Genomic DNA, 20163 nt, shown 5'->3' on the forward strand with positions numbered 1-20163 from the left:
GATGGTTCACTCCAAGAACTTTCACAGTATCGTTACGGAAACACCGGTAGTCCATTTTATTATCCCGGTAATAAAGCACTGAAATAAAAAATAATAATTTTCAAGTAAAAGCTTGTAGCTGGTAGTTAGCCGTGGAAATAAACCAGATAGTGAGCGCGATTGATTAAGTTGGAAAAACTGGTCGCGAATGTCATTAATACTAAATTGTCGTGACAAGCTGCATTTAAGCATATAATAACTCGTTTTAGCTATATAGCAGTGCAGTTCAGTCCGATGAAGCGTATACTTACGTACCGTTAACACCGTAGATGTATTAGTCAAGGCGCTTAGGGTAGGCGTTTCTATTGACAGTTGTGAAGAGCCATATAATCGCTAATAATAGATTTGCAGTAGGCGCAGCGCTCCAACAGTCTGGCTGTGGGGCTACTATGTGAATATTCTTCTATTACTTTCTCTGAATGAGCTAATAAGAAGTACCATACGAGAGTCATAATTTCCGGACCGCTTAAGGAGTGCATCAGAAAATATTATACGACCTGAGCATTCAGACGCGTAAACTAGGTAGTGCCAATTACCTGTATAACGTAAGGCCATGGTCATAACGTGTGCATTTCAGTCATTCGTGGTACTTAGTATGTGTACAACATGCTTGTTATACACGTGTATAAAACCTCAGTGTCACCTGCTTACTACGAAAACAAGAGAACGTGGAATTAAAATGATTTTGTTGTAATAAGTCGCAAGTTGTACGCCTCTCATAAGCATATACTGAATGGAATTTTAATGCCGAATTCAGTTACGAAGATAGTATAGAAACAAAGAAGATACTGTTGTACCGAAGCGCATATTTTACTAAATGCTGTGGAACTGTATTGGTAATGATGAGTTGAATTCCTAAAATATTTACATGTTGTTCGTTCTCAGCTTCTTCGTCGAGAAGTGTAAAAAATGTTTGATTGAGTAACGAGGTACGTCATTATGATGATGAGCATGTGTATATGTAACTCTACGTGGTGTACGTCTGGGAGTATGCGCTATTATGACGTGAAAGAGAGGCCTACACACGTTCAGCTACTCAAATTCGTTGAGACTTGCAGGCGAGGGAGGATTCAAGTTGTGGAGACTTGAGGGTTTAGGAAGGCAACAACAATATGGCTGACACACATCGATGTCAACCCCGCGAATTTTCAAAATGTTTGAAAATGAATCTGTGACTCAAAGTCGATAACCTAAGAGCTGTAGATTGGAAATTCCCGGAATGGTAGAGCAGAACAGTTCTGCAACTCTTAGAAACGCTTGTATTTTCAAAAATTGTTGTCAGCCATCGCAAACGGAAACGTTGGTATAGTTATGTGGTATGAGGTATGATATATGAGACACCAGAAAGGGATAGAACCAACAGCAGCAACTGAAATTCACTCAACATATCCAATGCTGAAAAAAACGTAGATGCCGCAGAAATGCCGGTAATCGAATTATTTCTTTTTCTATATGGGGCACTTGTGTCAAACTTTGCTTAACAATTTTAACAAAAGCAGTTGAATGCGTTTCGTCCCACCCTTTCTCGCCATTCTTACAAGGACAAGTAAGCAATCCGAATTTCGCACAATTTTAATTTAATGTAACTGGCATATTTCCTGCCGCAGTTCGAATTTTTCACAATTTTTCTGTAAAGTACGGGACTTTTCTGACATTTTCCATGGTCAGAGTGTTCGGCTTCCTTCATCTCTGTCGCAACCGACATAAAATCATCTAAACTGATACAAAAAGAGAGCTGGATTGAGACCAGCAGTGGCATGGAGAGTTGGCTGCTTTGCTTTGGTCTGGAAACAACCCTACTCAACCGCTAGTGTTGAACAAACGTTATGGACCTACTTAGAAACACGATACTCACATTGTTTGGACCAGTACCCACTTGTTTACACAGTGGCTCGACATATAGATAACTGTTGTAGTATCATGTCCTCCACGAGACGATACACGATGACGTGACACGTCCATTTCCCAGAGTTTTGGTATTGCGTTTTTTTGATATCGTCGATTAATATTGATGCCTGCTGACATGGCTGCACTCCAGCGGTTTTACGTTGTTTAAACGTGGGTTCATAGTAATCTTTTCAGTCAACCAGAAGAGAGCGCTACAGAGCATTCTTATACACCATCTTTCTGCAGTTTAATCCAGTGATTGTTGCGGTACAATCTTTTACGAAGTTGGAAATCATGTGCGTCATTGGGTATTGTAAGTTTAGCAGCAAGTGATAACAAAAATAGATTCTATGCTCAGGGTGCCAACGGCCTTGCCGTAGTTGTAACAACGGTTCTGTCGGCTCCTCGAAGTTAAGCGCTGTCAGGCTTGGTTAGAATTTGGATGGTGAACGTCTGTCGAGTGCTGTTGGCAAGCGAAATGCACTCAGCCCACTCGAGGCTATTTGAGGAGATATTTGATTAAGAGGTGGCGGCTCCGGTCACGAAAATTGACAACGGCCGGGAGGCGGTGTGCTGACCATACCTCCCTCCTGGGCTGCATCCAGTGACGTCTGTGGTCTGAGGACGATACGGCGGTCGGTCAGTACCATTTGCGCCTTCCGAAGCCTGTTCGTGTGCGGTCCTGCCCACTCGTTTCTTGTAGGGTGCCTAAAGGATGCTGCCTTCTCGGAGAGCAAATCGCATTAGTAGCTTTATTACAATAAAGAAAATTGACAAAACTTAACTTTGGATTTACAGCGAGTTATCGTAGGCGATGGGCGACATGCAAATAGGTCAGTGTCCTTCACTGTATACAATGTCCATGTAAGCAATGGATATGGGTGACTAACAGCTGCTGCACTAGTGTCCGTCCTTTACTGTGCGGCCGAGGTTGGCAGAAGCGGCGCTTATATTCTCTTCGGATAGAGGCCGCTCCTGTCGTGGTGCTGTTCTCGTCAGCTGGCTATTGGCTGACTTCTCACAGGCTTCTCTGCTCTTGCGTTCTTTGTCCTCGTTCCGCCACTTGTAGTCACGCCGGAACAGTTCGGACCGAGTCACTCTCGGGATAAAAAGTCGTTGTTTCCTGCGGTATTAAACGGGAGCTAGCAAATATATAAACACATTCAGTAGTATTGCTCTCTACTGAGAGTATTTTTTGAAAAATATGCTGGAAGCACAATAATACAGTACAATCTCATTTTTAACGGTTTTGAAACAATGATGATATTGATGGCTTTTCCATGTAGCAGTATGTGTTAGAAGCTACGACATTTTTAAGGAATTGTCAGCTTACCATGACAACCAAACAGAGCGTGCAGGTTGTTCTGCTACATGAAATCTCGTACATTAGCCATGCTCTGTCTTCATAAGTATAATACGAACAGTGTCACTGCAGGCTATTTAGAGGCGATTAAAAGTGCGTGAAATAGCTGACTCCATGTATGCACCTAAGTAAACAAGATATTATAAAAAGATTGTGGTTTACTTTACATTTCGAATCAACTACGAGAAAGCTTGATGATAAACAGACGCTTCATTTGTTGAACACCGACTACAAACACTTAAAGGGGGATGTAACGGAAAATGTAAACATTTATTTAAAAAATCATTACACCCATATTTATTAACGTAAAAATATAAAATTTTCTATGTGTAAAGCAAAAGAGTTGTTTTTTAACGGAAAAATATAATAAAATATGCAGGATTAATATTTTGCCAGAAATTTGATTTTTTAACTTTTTTATGTTCTTTTTGTATGAGAAGCCATAACTCGAATCCTAATCATGTACCTAATCCGAAAAGTTTATTGTCGTGTCCAGAGAAGGTTATAAGACCGCTGAACTCCAGTTTTTAAATTATTGTACAAATTCAGCACTTCAGAAGTTGGGAAGGAAAACATAAGTACAAAGAAGGTAGCTGCGAAGAAACCATGGGTAACAGAAGAAATACTTGAGTTGATTGATGAAAGGAGGAAGAACAAACATGTGCCGGGAAAATCAGGAATACAGAAGTACAAGTCGCTGAGGAATGAAATAAATAGGAAATGCAGGGAAGCTAAGACGAAGTGGCTGCACGAAAAATGTGAAGACATCGAAAAAGATATGATTGTCGGAAGGACAGACTCAGCATACAGGAAAGTCAAAACAACCTTTGGTGACATTAAAAGCAACGGTGGTAACATTAAGAGTGCAACGGGAATTCCACTGTTAAACGCAGAGGAGAGAGCAGATAGGTGGAAAGAATACATTGAAAGCCTCTATGAGGGTGAAGATTTGTCTGATATTATAGAAGAAGAAACAGGAGTCGATTTAGAAGAGATAGGGTATCCAGTATTAGAATCTGAATTTAAAACAGCTTTGGAGGACTTACGGTCAAATAAGGCAGAAGGGATAGATAACATTCCATCAGAATTTCTAAAATCATTAGGGGAAGTGGCAACAAAACGACTATTCATGTTGGTGTGTAGAATATATGAGTCTGGCGATATACCATCTGACTTTCGGAAAAGCATCATCCACACAATTCCGAAGACGGCAAGAGCTGACAAGCGCGAGAATTATCGCACAATCAGCTTAACAGCTCATGCATCGAAACTGCTTACAAGAATAATATGCAGGAGAATGGAAAAGAAAATTGAGAAAGCGCTAGGTGACGATCAGTTTGGCTTTAGGAAAAGTAAAGGGACGAGAGAGGCAATTCTGACGTTACGGCTAATAATGGAAGGAAGGCTAAAGAAGAATCAATACACTTTCATAGGATTTGTCGACCTGGAAAAAGCGTTCGACAATATAAAATGGTGCAAGCTGTTCGAGATTCTGAAAAAGTAGGGGTACGCTATAGGGAGAGACGGGTCATATACAATATGTACAACAACCAAGAGGGAATAATAAGAGTGGACGATCAAGAACGAAGTGCTCGTATTAAGAAGAGTGTAAGACAAGGCTGTAGCCTTTCGCCCCTACTCTTCAATCTGTACATCGAGGAAGCAATGGTGGAAATAAAAGAAAGGTTCTGGAGTGGAATTAAAATACACGGTGAAAGGATATCAATGATACGATTCGCTGATGACATTGCTATCCTGAGTGAAAGTGAAGAAGAATTAAATGATCTGCTGAACGGAATGAACAGTCTAATGAGTACACAGTATGTTTTGAGAGTAAATCGGAGAAAGACGAAGGTAATGAGAAGTAGCAGAAATGAGAACAGCGAGAAACTTAACATCAGGATTGATGGTAACGAAGTCAGTGAAGTTAAGGAATTCTGCTACCTAGGCAGTAAAATAACCAATGACGGACGGAGCAAGAAGGACATCAAAAGCAGACTCGCTATGGCAAAAAAGGCATTTCTGGCCAAGAAAAGTCTACTAATATCAAATACCGGCCTTAATTTGAGGAAGAAATTTCTGAGCATGTACGTCTGGAGTACAGCATTGTATGGTAGTGAAACATGGACTGTGGGAAAACCGGAACAGAAGAGAATCGAAGCATTTGAGATGTGGTGCTATAGACGAATGTTGAAAATTAGGCGGACTTATAAGGTAAGAAATGAGGAGGTTCTACGCAGAATCGGAGAGGAAAGGAATATGTGGAAAACACTGATAAGGAGAAGGGACAGGATGATAGGACATCTGCTAAGACATGAGGGAATGACTTCCATGGTACTAGAGGGAGCTGTAGAGGGAAAAAACTGTAGACGAAGACAGAGATTGGAATACGTCAAGCAAATAATTGAGGACGTAGGTTGCAAGTGCTATTCTGAGATGAAGAGGTTAGCACAGGAAAGGAATTCGTGGCGGGCCGCATCAAACCAGTCAGTAGACTGATGACCAAAAAATTAAAAAAAAATTGTATCATTAACAGAGTTTTTAATCTTGCACATCCTTCTACATTAAATCATACAAAAATCAGAATGTAATTGCAGGATCTCGAAGTTTTTACTTCCAGGGAGACAGCAATACGTTGCCAACAGTTTCTGAAAATTTCGATTTTTGAGTGAATCTTCTAATAACGTAAAAAATGTAAAATAGAGAAATGAGGTTCAAAGATTTTCTTCTCATACTTCTAGACGTATAAGCTTACCTCAATTTTAAAATCTTCCGTACTGATATTACTCATCCTCCAAGTTGCTCTTCTCTCCTCTTCGAATCTGTCTGGCCTGTATTTGCAGGTAACACACTGATCTGTTAGACATTTTGACCTTGCTCTCGTCGAAGGTGTAAAATTTTGTTGTTGTAAACACACCAGGATGTATACCAACTCTCTTCAGCACTTCAGTTCTGCTATTGTTTCCGCTATTGTATCATAAAACTGCATCATAGACAACTATTTTGAGTACTCCACAGAACGTCCTTTTTGAGCAACTAATCCAAATTAAATTATTGGGGCTCCCATTTGCGTTTTGTGTCTTTCCGTGAAGACCCTTCCTGAATAAATCAGGGTTTGCAAGAAAGCTAAATGTGGTAGTTTCTTTCAGAATAAACCTCAAGTAATTCACCTTTCTTCTCGTTCAGCAAGCGACGAAGCCTACCATCAAGCCTATTTTGGATGTGGCCATCATATTCCAACTTTTCTATTGTTGCATAGTACGGATTTTTATCTGTTACGGCTTTAAACGAAGAGAAGTCACCATCACCAAGGTACTTACACTGCTGGCCATTAGAATTGCTAAACCACCAAGATGACGTGCTACAGACGCGAAATTTAACCGACAGGAAGAAGATGCTGTGATATGCAAATGATTAGCTTTTCAGAGCATTGACACAAAGTTGGCGCCGGTGGCGACACCTACAACGTTCTGACGTGAGGAAAGTTTCCAGTCGATTTCTCAAACACAAACAGCACTTGACCGGCTTTGCCTGCTGAAACATTGTTGTGATGCCTTGTGTAAGGAGGAGAAATGCGTACCATCACGTTTCCCAGTTTGATAAAGGTCGGGTTGTACCCTATCGCGATTGCGGTTTATCGTATCGCGACATTGCTGCTCACGTTGGTCGAGATCAAATGACTGTTAGCAGAATATGGAACCGGTGGGTTCAGGAGGGTAATACGGAACGCCGTGCTGGATCCCAACGGCCTCGTATCACTAGCAGTCGAGATGACAGGCATCTTATCCGCATGGCTAATGGCTCTGAGCACTATGGGACTTAACATCTGTGGTCATCAGTCCCCTAGAACTTAGAACTACTTAAATCTCACTAACCTAAGGACATCACACACATCCATGCCCTAGGCAGGACTCGAACCTGCGACCGTAGCGGTCGCGCGGTTCCAGACTGTAGCGCCTAGAACCGCTCGGCCACTCCAGCCGGCCTCTACCCTTCATTCGATCCCTGCGAAACCCTACATTTCAGCAGGATAATGCACGACCGCATGTTGCAGGTCCTGTGCTGGCCTTTCTGGATACAGAAAATGTTCGACTGCTACCATGGCTAGCACATTCTCCAGATCTGTCACCAATTGAAAACGTCTGGTCAATGGTGGCCGAGCAACTGGCTCGTCACAATACGCCAGTCACTACTCTTGATCAACTGTGGTATCATGCTGAAGCTGCATGGGAGCTGTACCTGTACACGCCATCCAAGCTCTGTTTGAATCAATGCCCAGGCGTATCAAGGCCGTTATTACGGCCAGATGTGGTTGTTCTGGGTACTGATTTCTCAGGACTATGCACCCAAACTATGTGAAAGTGTAATCACATGTCAGTCCTAGTGAAATATATATGTCCAATGAATACCCGTTTATCATCTGCGTTTCATCTTGGTGTAGCAATTTTAATGGCCAGTATTGTAGTATATCTAACACCATAGCAGTCCTCAGATCTGGAGAACATCCTCACAACTGCAGTAGGGCCTATGCACTCACATGAGCCATCATAATTTTTAGAGCATCCTACTGCATGCTTTTCTTGCCACAGTTTCTCACTGTCTTCATTGTTGGTCGTTTTCCTTGTTGCACAGTGGTGGCAGTATTTAGGCATAATTTCTACATCTAAACTTTACCTCAGACAATACCAATGGCAGATGCAACTCCATAGAGAGATGTGTGACCCCTTTTCATCCAGGTCCCATCTACTGACACACATAGGTCAGTAAAATTTCTAGGAGATTCACTATCATGAATATCTACCCCAGGATCTATTTCTTTTTGGTTTACCTCCACCAGTTCCTCTTTTGCTTTTTTCATAGAAACTTTGGCAGTTTCGCATACAGCATCGCACATTTCTTTATTTATTTTTTCAAATCGTGCACTAGGTGGAGGCATGTTCAGTAAACCGCACAATAAATTACCTCCTCCCTCTCCATGTTCAAGGCATCTCACAGCGTGTGCTAACCTAAAATTCATTCCATAGGTGCCAGTGTCAGTTTTTTTGGAAGAGGAAAATGAAAATTCATAGACACACGAATTATAAATTAATTTCTCATCACAGGCTATTCCCACTCTTCTTTCTTCAACAACAGTCATGCATTCCGTATTTTTATAGCTAACTCATGATCATGAAAACTTTATAGCCAGGCAGAGAAGCTCTAAATCAATAAGTCTGAATCAGTGGAATCCATATCAACATCATTCACGCACCAATACGATTCTCCTCTTCCAAGTTTCGATGCTGAAGCTGAGAGCTTACGTTCTTCATTTCGAGCTGCTTCTTCTCTCTTCTTGGTAAACCGATTTCCATGAAACCTCCGTTTCCAAACACAGTTTTCCCACCACCCGTTATGCATAAAACTTGGCTTCCACGTAAAGGTTTCCGAATTCAAGTTTCCACTTACTAATATGTGTTAGTATTGTCAAAACGTAAATAAACCACATGCAAGAAAGTTTTTAGGCAAAGATATAGATGTCAGCCAGAGATATAGATGTCAGATAAAGATATCGAAAGAAAATAGCTTTCACACTGACAAAAATTCCGCTGATTCGAGTAGTTTCCCATATGTCTGAAAAGGTGAGAGTGGCCGCCAGTGCAGATTTAATAAGTTTAATAATTTAAAGGCATTTCCAAAGCTGCTATCACGATAAAATTCACACACAACATAGATTAAACTACGTAGATCAATAAATTAATATTTCTGAAAAATCTTTTTTTCGACCAAAATCCATTACATTCCCCCTTCAGAAAAATAATTTTTCAGCGAAGAGACTCCTGCAAAATCAGTGGATCGATTTCTTACTGCGCAAGGCACGTCAGGTCCAGCATCTTACGTCAGGAACGAAACATGAAAAAAAGCATTCGATTTTACATGCCAGTGTTTCCTGGAATTCAAAGCGGATTCTTCACACTAATTACCCTGCAAAGATTACAGTAGCAACTGCTGGGTTCAACACGACTCTTGTGAAACTATTGTTCACAAAATCTAAAAACGTAAGAACCGATTTCAAAAGGAATATTTCTTATTTGAAGAAGACATGCAACTGTGTACGAAAGTGGTTGGGTAGTGGAAAAACAAAAGGTCTTGAAGTATGAATCATTGGAACATTCACTCTTTCCAGCGGACCTGAATTCTTTCGACTTCCACCTATGTCTACAGTTGAAAAACTTGTAAAGGTCGTTGAACTGTTTATGGCAGTCGTAGATTGGTCTGTTGAGGACTTTGTAGAATGGTACCACGCTTCAGGTATGGAATCTAATGACTGGAAAACGTTAGTCATCATTCTTTGAACTAAAAGGGGCTGAACTGAAAAATAAGCATGAATTTCGGATACTGTATGAAATTTTTTGCTATGAATAATTTTCTCACAGCCTCCATATGTCTTCCAAGCAGAGCTACTACATAGTCTATAAAACACCGGTGTCTGTGCACTTTCCATTTTGATTTTTGTCCCTTGCATCACTCTTTGACACCCTTTTCCAGCGAGAATCAAATTCTGTAACTTCGCTTTCTTTTGATGCCTCGGAAATATTGAACAGATATGTCATCTACTTATTATCATCTGAATTAGTCGTGAACACATAATGAAGCCGTCAGGACTTACATTGCAGGAACAGATTCTATAGTAGTCACATACATAAAATTTTTTGGTTCATTGTTTAATTTTTTGTGTAATTATTCATGAAGCTTACAGTTACTTAGTTTTTGAACTCTTCAATACCTGTTTCAAATGTTTGCTGATTCTGGCTACTGCTTCAAGATGCCTGTGTCTGTGGCTCTTTTCGTTAGCAAAAACAAGGAGGAGTAGCGTTAGGTGGTAAACTTGCCTTTTAGGACGATATTGTTAGAACGTCATTTTTTCCGATTCTAAATTCGTTTGTATAAATCATAGGTATTATAATTATTTCTCTTTGATTTCATTTTCCGTCATTATCGGGGCTGTAATGTAAATGATGACTCTTACTTAGATCAGCGTTTCTACTCGCAACTTATTTATTGGACTAGATTTGTGCTGTGGAGTAACTTTGTGGTTCAAATCCACCATGAATAATCCCGCATAGAATCGATGGAGACAACAAACGAAATATCGTTCACAAAGAGATACTGAGTAGTCGCAGAAGCCATTACTGATGAACGTTACCCATTGTATCCATACTCTTGATACGTTAGTATTACAGTACGGCCGGAGAACCTGCGTGAAATTAACGACTGCTCAAGCTGGATGGCCACGGGATAGCTTGAACCTTTTAGTAAACCAACGGGAGCATTCATTGGTGTCTGTCTTTTAATCCCGGGGCAGCACCATGTTCTAACTTCTCGTCGATGATCAGCAAAGTATGTAGAGTACTAATACTAAAAGCTCTCCGTTTCCACGTTCCGAAGGTTTTCTTGGTGTTATAACTGAAATCTCGTGTCGCACGTTAGAGCGAAATACCGTCCACGTGTTGTCTTAAGGCAGTGGGCATTTCCACAAACTGCAGTGTACCCAGTGATAAAATTTCTTTACGTTACTACGATTACGTTCCTTAGTTATACAGCTATATATTAGTTATTACTCCTATATTAGCTATTAATCTGCTTTCCTCTCGTCTGCAGAAATAATTATTTGGTTTACGTTTTACATGACTACAAAAAACATTACGGTATCATGAAATTCCTTGATGCAGATTCAGTGAGAGAACTTCCTGTACAATTATCATCTATGCTCAATGCGTTTAGATGTTTAATATATTGTCGTCATGAACAAGTCTCCTAATTAATGTGACTGAGTGGCGTCAGCAATCTACCCCCCGGTGATCTCGAAATGTGATGTTCGAAGAAAATTTGTCATGACTTCCCGGCTCTCCAAGTCACAGCTCGAAATGTCCAAGAAAAAACATTCAAGGTTCTTGAATTTTGTTGTAGAATTATTTCGCGCCGTGTGTCGTTCGGTACAAGTATTACGCCTGTCAGTCGTCATGTGTTCCTTTACAAATCTACCATGGAAAATAAATCAAAGACATAGTCAATTACGATTGCAATTAGAACGGGATTATCGAAATTGGACAGTAGGTTATTCCAAACGTTTCACCTGGCAGGATAAGCCGCGTTTCTTATTACAGCATGTCGACGCATGTTTCCGGATGCAGCATCATACAGGCGAACGACTGCTCAAAATATGCACCGTGTCAGGGACGCAGGTCGGTGAGGCCAATATTATGCTATGGGAGACATTCACCTGGACTTCCATCAAGGCCGTGGTGGTAATCGAAGGCACCATGACGGCCATAGACTACGTGCACTTCATCGCGAACCAGCTGCATCCATACATGCTTGATGTTTTCCAAAAGAACAACAGGGTACCTGTCGGTATCACAAGCTCTGAATAATATTAAAGTGTCATGAGTAGCATCATAAGAAACTCACATTGATGTCTTGGTCTCCAAAATCGCTTGATTACAACCAAATGTAGCATATTTGTGATGCTATCGGACGCCAGTTCTCATCCGTAAACGACCAGCTCGTGATCTCGGAAATATCCTGACCCAGTGCGACAACATCTGGTATCAGATACCTCCAGGAAGCTACCAAGGACGTGGAGAAGCCATGTAACGCAAAATAACTTCTGTGTTGCGTTCTGTAGATAGACCAAAACACTATTCATCTGGCGATCAGAATATTTTGTGTTGTGACTTGGCAAGACAGCCAAGCCACTACGAGGTGAAGCCGAAAGGCACGCGTTAAAGCTCACGCAGGCTGGCGTGAGGTCTGGAAAATGACAAGGTTTTTATAGTAGCAAAAATAGTACGTAGCTTCTGGAATACTTAACTTTAATCCATAATTGGTGAACATCGGTCTGACGGTACATGCATCACAAGATAAATAGCAAATGATAATGGCGCCTTGCTAGGTCGTAGCAAATGACGTAGCTGAAGGCTATGCTAACTATCGTCTCGGCAAATGAGAGCGTAATTTGTCAGTGAACCATCGCTAGCAAAGTCGGCTGTACAACTGGGACGAGTGCTAGGAAATCTCTCTAGACCTGCCGTGTGGCGGCGCTCGGTCTGCAATCACTGGTAGATACTAGCGGACCGCGGCCGATTTAAAGGCTGAAAGGTGGCTACACTGAGCCACAGCGCCAGAGATTGCGCAAAAGAGTATTATTCAGCCGCCTCCACTGGCAGTGCTTGGGGAGAACTCTTAGTAGTCAGTGCTTGTTGAGATGTGCTAGTGAAAAGTGCTGGTCGAGAACTCGTAGTAGGCAGTGCTTGCTGAGATGTGATACTGAAAAGTTCTTGTTGAGATGTGGTAGTAGCGAGTCGGTGTGGATATATTGTAATGATTAGAGTGCTTTTCGTCAATATATGAAGGTAAAAGAAAAAAAAAAATTTCCTTTTCCTTTTATTATCTCAATGTCTTAAATAATTCGTCATTACAGGTTCAGTCAACAAAGCATCTGGCTTGTGTTCTTGTATTAGAGTGTAATTCTGGTTTTCTTGCGCAATTATTGTATTTCTAATTTGTTTTTATCACGTCAGTATAAATGGTATTTAAAATTTCTTGTCTTGTTGAAGAAGAACCGTGCCAGATGTATACGTTGAGTCATACTTCCACACACAGAACAGTTATACTTGTGCTTTAGTTTCGTAGGTTTTATAGTTGCTGGGGACTTAATTAATTAATTGTGTTAACGGAAAATTTCATTTCATTCTTTGTTGTTGTTCTATGCAGTCAGATTGCGTATTAATACTAGTCAGGGCCAACCGTTTACGAAACAGCGTAATCGGACATACGGCCACAAAAAAAAAATTATTTACAAAGTTAATAATAAATAAGCCCCCATGCAAGGCTACCACCTAGCAAGTGTGGTGTCTGGCGGTGACACAATATTTTGCATCGTGTATATACGTATATCTACAAAATAGCGGTATTATTTCCATGAACGACGAAGCGTCCGAGGAAAACTCTTCCGAGAAGTCCGTTTACTTGTTCTTCTTTGCTGTCAGTTCACAATCAAATGGCTGCTAATGGCCTGTTGGGACAGCAAAACGCAATGCCTCTCGTAACCGAAGACGGCGGTCGTAAATACTAAGCATACCTGAAACTACGTTTAACTGCCAACAAAGTGTCGTTTCAGCTTGTAATTTTCTTGACACAAGGGAAAGCCATAAAAGGATGAAATCCAAATGACACAGTAGCTAGAATACAATAGTAGGCCACAGTTTTATTGCGCTTTGTGAGAGATGTTAATAGCCTTTGCCTCGGAGACAGGAAGATCTAGCTGTTGTTGACACAGAAATACCTTCTGCACATACATAGAGTTTCCTGAAGAAATATAGGTCGTCAAGTATATGCATCTTGTCCGGATCGATGGTCAGTTGCTATACCCGATTCAATTGTACTAAACATAAATAATTACGGAGATCATGCACGTGATGTTCACTTTCTACGTTTAGGGTTGTAAACCCTCGGCGGTACTTGTAACATATAGCGTGTGTATGTGTGGTCGCCTCATGTCGTCTCACGCCTACAAATGATTGAAACAACTCTGCCATCGATAACCTGCAGCTTGAGAATTCCATAAAACGAAGTATAGCGTTGTGGTTTTACTTCAGTTTAGAAAATCAGACCAATTATTCGTGTTGCGATACTACTAGAATGAATCAGAAATTCAAAACTGTAAATTTTATTCTCGAAATACACGTAGAGTGCAAAAAATTATATAAATATGAAGTACAAAATACCAGTTCCAATCCGAAATGTAATTTCTAGATTGTCGAACTTATTTCAGTTACTTTAGACCGCGCCTCCTTTTTTTTATTTGACGGACAGAAAGTTGGCTGATCCTGATTAGCAGTGAGGAATAGAAGATCCTGGCTGGCTCTTTCAGAAAAAAGCTCAATCGACAATCAAATAGAACTCAACACATTTACTGTGAGTGTTTCCCTATCCGCCGAAAAACCAAAGTGCGCATATAACCTATCGAAGCAAGGACATCACTTATACTGCCCCGAAGTTTGCTCGTTGGAGCGTTGGAAGATGTACAGGTGGTGTACATGGCATGCCTGTAATTCTCTGCGTAGACGGTGGACCCAATATGACGTCCACAAACCCCTACGGCTGAAATTACTAAGAACAAAACAGAAAACGAGTCAAGATTTATGTTTGCAGGAACAGTAAATCGATTCAAGTATTCGACTCAAGTGCTCTTCCGTAAAAAAGCCCTTCAGAGAGTGTCAGACTCCACAGAGAAGTAAAGAATCGTCACTCGAGTAAACAGAATAAAAACTCTGTTCACAGAGAAACGACTTGATGCGCTCTTTGTGGCGAAATCTACACTTCTCAAAATCTTACCGCCAGATTGTTCCTTGTGGCTCTCGCTAGCGATATCTCTAGGACGATCCCTGGAGGGAAGTGTCTTTGATCGATCTCTGGAGGGAGGTGTGTCCAGACCATACGTCTGATCCCAACTGGAAATGCCACGTCTATGTTAGCGCTCAGGTGACGAATCCCAGTGACCGTTCAAAAAACATTACATCCCAGTACATGGGTCATAGATCTGCCAGTCAATCACGTGAAGCTCATAATCCTTTCCGAAGTGTTTCTGGAAGTTTCCATTTCCCATCGTACATCCTTAGCACTCCGCCAATCAAACACGCATCTCTGCTTCTCAGTGGGCCCCGGCGCTAACCGGGAGGAGATCCCTCAGAGGTCAGCTCATGACCATTGTTTGTGACGCCAATGCTCTTTCTCCACCTGCCCCATTTTGAAACTTTTTTCGTCCTACCAGATGGCTACCTCCCCCCCACAATGTTTGCACTACAGAGATTCTGCGGCCTCCAGGGTTGTAAACTGTCATCTCCTCGCTCTGCACTCTCTCAGGGCAATAAATATCCACCTCTGCAGAACACGACAACTCTCTGCCAGCCCCTCTTCTGAGTAACGCATTTCCCACACTGTCCTTTCTGTCAGTGCTCAGCTCCAATTAACTACTTACTGTCAGAAAAATGTGGATCAGTTGCGATAAAATGATATATGCATATGAATGGGAAGTATTCCCTGCATTTCTGCGTACGAGATCCTAAATGTTGCCATACAAACTGGACGCAAGCAAAAGACTTGAAATTGATTGCTTGATTCATTGAGAGAACGCATGAAGCGTAACTCGTCCAAAAAAGAAGTACAACTTCAATGCTGGACCCTTTTCAAGCAGGATTAATAGAGCACATAGTGAATAATCAAAGGAGAGTGTCACATTAGGTCATGAGTTCATTTAGAAGGCGCAAGAATGCCCATCAAACACTAGTGGAAAATACTGTACCACAAGAAGGACATTGTGAACTTGTAATTCTGGCAGTAACTAAATTTCGTTTCGAGAAAAAGAAATGTCGATGGCTACTGTCCGTTTCTCCGCAACTTTATGCCATGTTTCTCTTGAGGACGTTAAATGTGTCTTTGGTACCGAGTCGTGTGGCATGAACCGTGGCTAGCAAAATTATTGTCGCACTGTGCTGCTCATTCTCACTACGTGGTTGATGCACTGAGCAACGAAGCTACGAGGCACTTTGTACCCATACTCTTAAGGTATTCCCAGTCAAATAATTGCAGGAAAAAAATCCAATAGGTCTTTTTGGATATTTGTACATGTCACCCGTTCTCATCGTCAAATCTCTGCCCCCATCGCTAGAGATAGTAGGGGTCCTTACTGGCACAGTATTTTTGTACAAATATTAAGTCATGTATAAGCCAAATTTGGTTGAAATTCCTACAGGTGTTCCTGTAGCCTTTTGACACTAAACCTTCGGCCACGTGGCTAATAGTGATTGAAACGTAATAAATAAATAAATAAAGTATCAATTAAAAATTAAATACTATGAACGGTTGTATCGACTGTGGGATTCAACCGCAGAAACAAATCTGGAATTACGTCCCTCAGTTGTATATGTCAAGGGGACGGCACCTTTTTGTTTTAGAAGCGAACGAAGCAGAGCGCTTTTCTGTGATTACCGCAAATTTATACGGCACACCGCCATTATCAATTGTATTTTGCAGAGGCGCAATCACACCACATGCACTCGCATATTGTTGCATACAGCAACGGATTTAACGTATCATTGTAAATTTATTGTTTATGTGTGACAATGAATATTGTGATATTACTTAATATTTGTTTAATTTTATGTTAAGTCATCTTCAGATATACTCCGTCTTCACGTGCCGAAAGATTTCTTGTTCTACGCCAGTTTTGGCAGAATCTCACTCAGGAGTTGCAGAGGTATGGTCATATGTCAATGTCCTTACACCTGATCCCCTACCCACAAGTCTTGGGTTATGTCATGGTGACTGTCATTAATAAGTCTACCGACCTCGAAAACTACTAATTTGGTACTAATATCGCGCTCGTTATCGAGTATCTTACATGTCACGCCTTCTTACCCAACCAGATCCCACTTCTGGCGGTGGTTTGGGTATATTGCCACCATAAGACTTTTATAGAAATCGTGAATCATATATTGAAATTGCTGCAACCGTTCCTGAGTTAAGCTTCTATGTCGCACTCTATACAACCCTCTGCCCCCCCCCCCCCTCTACCCTGCCTTTCTATGTTGGTTAGTTTGTTGATTTGGGGAGGGAACCAAACATCGAGGTTATCGATGCCATCGGATTAGGGAGGGATGGGGAAGGAAGTGGGACGTGTCATTTGAAAGGAACCCTTCCGCCATTTGGCTGAAGTGATTTAGGGAAATCACGGAAAACCTCAAGAAGGATAGCCGGACGCGGTTTGAACGAATGCGAGTCCAGTGTGCTAACCACTGCGCCACCTCGCTCGGTTCCTTCTATGTGTGGTAGTTGATAGTTGTTTCTCATATCTATAGAAATCCCCACAGTTCTGCAAACAGCAACTCACTAAAGATTCGCCGCCAACGGATGAATGGTATAGGAACACATAGGAAAGAATTAAGTACCCTGTATTCATTTTTATAAGGTAGAGATCGCTTAAAAACCTTTGCTGAACCGAGTCTTGTCGAAGAATCAGCAATGATGAAGGGCTTGAGGATGCGGAAAACAATAGAAACCACGGCATTAAAGACATATAAACTGTATCCACAGGTCATGTGGCCTGTAATTGACAAAAAGTATCATGATGATCTCTCCACTGGCAAAAGATTCCGGAATAGTCCCCCATTCAAATCTCCGGGAGCGGACTATCAAGGGAGCGGTGACCATGAGAAAAAGACTGAATAACCAACGAAAGGAATAATTTCAACTAGTCGGGCGTGAATATCAGAAGCTTGAACATGGTAGAAAAGCTAGAAAACCTGAAAGGGAAATTCTAAGTCTGAACGTAAATATAGTGGGGGTCGGAAAAGTGAAATGGAAACAAGACAAGGATTTCTGGTCAGACGAGTATAGGGTAATACAGTATCAACAGCAGCAGAAAATGGTATAATGGATACAGGATGCGTTACGAATAGGGAGGTAGGACAGAGAGTGTGTTACTGTGAACAGTTCAGTGATAGGGTTGTTCTCATCAGAATCGATAGCAAACCCACGCCGACAACGATAGTTCAGGTGTGCATACTGACGTCGCAAACTGAAGGTGAAGAAATAAAGAAAATATTTTAGGCTAATTCAGTATGTAAAGGAAGATGAAAATCTAATTGTCGTGGGGGACTGGAACGCGGTTGTAGGCGAAGGAATAGAAGAAAAGGTTACGGGAGAATGTGGGCCTGGAACTTGGAATGAGAGAGGAGAAAGGCTAATTGAACTCTGCAATAAATTTCAGCTAGTAATAGCGAATACTCTTTTCGAGAATCACAAGAGGTGGATGTATACTTGGAAGAGGCTGGGAGATACGGGGAGATCTCAGTTAGGTTACATCACGATTAGACAGAGATTCCAAAATCAGATACTGGATTGTAAGGAGCAGAGGCAGACTCGGATCACAACTTAATAAAAGCTAAAGTTTAAGAGACTAGTCAGGAAGAATCAACATGCAAAGAAGTGGGATACGGAAGTACTAAAGAATGAAGAGATACGGTTGAATTTCTCTGAGGTTATAGGTACTGCGATAAAAAATAGCTCAGTAGGCAGTTGGGTTGAAGAGGAATGGACATCTCTAAAAAGGGCAGTCACGGAAGCAGGAATGAGAAAAGTAGGTGCAAATAAGGTAAATGAGAAGAAACCAGTGGTAACAGAAGAAATATTTCAGTTGATACGTGAAAAAAGGAAGTACAAAGAATTCACGGAAATTCAGGAATACAAAAGTGCAAGTCGCTGAGGAATGAAATAAATAGGAAATGAAGGGAAACTCAGACGAAACGGCTAAATGAAGAATGTAAGGAAATCTAAAAAGGAATGATTGTCGGAAGAACTGACTCAGCGCACAGAAAAGTCAAAACAACTTTTGGAGAAACTAATAACAAGAGTGGTAACATTAAGAGTGCAGTGGGAATTCCGCTGTTAAATGCAGAGGAGGAAGCGGATAGGTTAAAAGAGAATACTGAAGGCCTCCATGAGAAGGAAGATTCGTCCGATGTGATAGAAGAAACAGGTCGATAAAGAAGAGATAGGGGAGGCAGTATTAGAAACAGAACTGAAAACATCTTTGAAAGTCTTAACATAAGATAAGGCAGAAGGGGTAAATAACATTCCATCAACAAAACAGTTGCTCACGTTGGTGTGTAGGGCGAGAATTACCGCGCAGTCCGTTTAACAGCTCATGCATTCAACTCTCTGAAAAGAATAACATACAAAAGAATGGAAAGAAATTCGATGATGTGTTAGATCAGTTTGGGTGTATGAAACGTAAACGTACAGGACAGGCTGTCATGATGTTGCAGTTGATACTGGAAGCAAGCCTAAACAAAAATCAAGGAACGTTCATAGGATCTGAAGACCTGGAAACTGCGTTCGCGAAAGTCAAAAGGTTTCAGACATCTGAAATTATGAGGAAAATTGGGGTACGTCGCAGGGTGAGACGGGAGTGTAAAACTTGTAGAAGTGCTAACAGCGTATAATAAGAGTGGAAGACCAAGAACGAGGTTCTCGGATTAGAAAGGGTGTGAGACCATGATGTAGTCTTTCACCCATACTTTTCAATCTATACATCGAAGAACCAATGAACCAAATAAAAGAAAGGTTCAAGAGTTAAATTAAAAGTCAAGGTGGAAGGATATCAATGACATGGTTTGCTGATAACATTGCCGTCCTCTGTGACAACGAAGAAGAATTACAGGATCTGCTGAGTGGAACGAACGGTCTAACGGGTACAGAGTACGGATAGAGAATGAAGAACGACGAAGGTAGATGAAGGAATTCCGCTACCTAGGCAGCAAAATAACCCATGACGGACGGAGCAGGGAGGACATAAAAGCAGACTAGCCATGGCAGAAAGGGTATACCTGGCCAAGAGAAGTCTATTAGCATCATACATAGATCTCAATATAAGAAATTTCTGAGAATGTACGTTTGGGGCACAGCTGTGCGAAAACCGGAACAGAAGAGAGTCGAAGCATTTGAGATGTGGTGCTACAGACGAATGCTGAAAGTTAAATGGACTGATAAGGTAAGGACTTAGGAGGTTCTTTGCAGAATCGGAGAGGAAAGGAATATATGGAAGAAAACCTGACAAAAAGAGGGGATATGATGGCAGGATATCTGTTGAGATACCTGGGAATAACTTCGATATTGATAGAGGGAACTGTATAGCGTAAAAACTGTAGAGGAAGACAGAGTTCGAAGTACATCCAGCAAGTAATTGAGGATGTAGGTCGCAAGTGTTACTTTGACTTGAAGAGGTTGTCGTAGGGAAGGAATTCGTGGCGGGCCGCATCAAACCGGTCAGAAGA

Source organism: Schistocerca serialis, chromosome 2, assembly GCF_023864345.2.
Source record: "Schistocerca serialis cubense isolate TAMUIC-IGC-003099 chromosome 2, iqSchSeri2.2, whole genome shotgun sequence".
NCBI lineage: Eukaryota > Metazoa > Arthropoda > Insecta > Orthoptera > Acrididae > Schistocerca > Schistocerca serialis.